The 312-nt window shown below is 52.9% G+C and overlaps 1 protein-coding gene across 4 annotated transcripts in view; it reads left to right on the forward strand.

Annotated features, from left to right (window-relative positions):
- The window catches only part of FTSJ1 (FtsJ RNA methyltransferase homolog 1 (E. coli)), a 10015-nt gene that overhangs the window by 7939 nt on the left and 1764 nt on the right, over window positions 1–312 (forward strand). The window lies entirely within an intron of this gene.

Below are 312 nucleotides of genomic sequence, written 5' to 3' on the forward strand. Positions count from 1 at the left end.
GGAGAGCCTGGGTCCCGGGTGCCGGAGGGAAGCCGGTGCCGGCAGCTGGGGGAAGGAAGGCTTACCCTTGCACGAATTTCATGCTTCGGGCCTCTAGTATTTTATATATAATGTGTAAAAGTAATATTGGCCCGGTCGATGTTGCTCAGTGGTTGAACATTGGTCCCTGAACCAGGAGGTCACAATTAGATTTCCAGTCAGGGCACATGCCCAGATTTTGGGCTAGATCCCCAGTAGGGGGCATGCAGGAGGCAGCCGATCAATGAGTCTCTCCCATCATTGATGTTTCTCTCTCCCTCTCTCTTCCTCTCT

This window comes from Myotis brandtii, unplaced genomic scaffold (genome assembly GCF_000412655.1).
Source record: "Myotis brandtii unplaced genomic scaffold, ASM41265v1 scaffold2579, whole genome shotgun sequence".
Classification (NCBI taxonomy): Eukaryota; Metazoa; Chordata; class Mammalia; order Chiroptera; family Vespertilionidae; genus Myotis; species Myotis brandtii.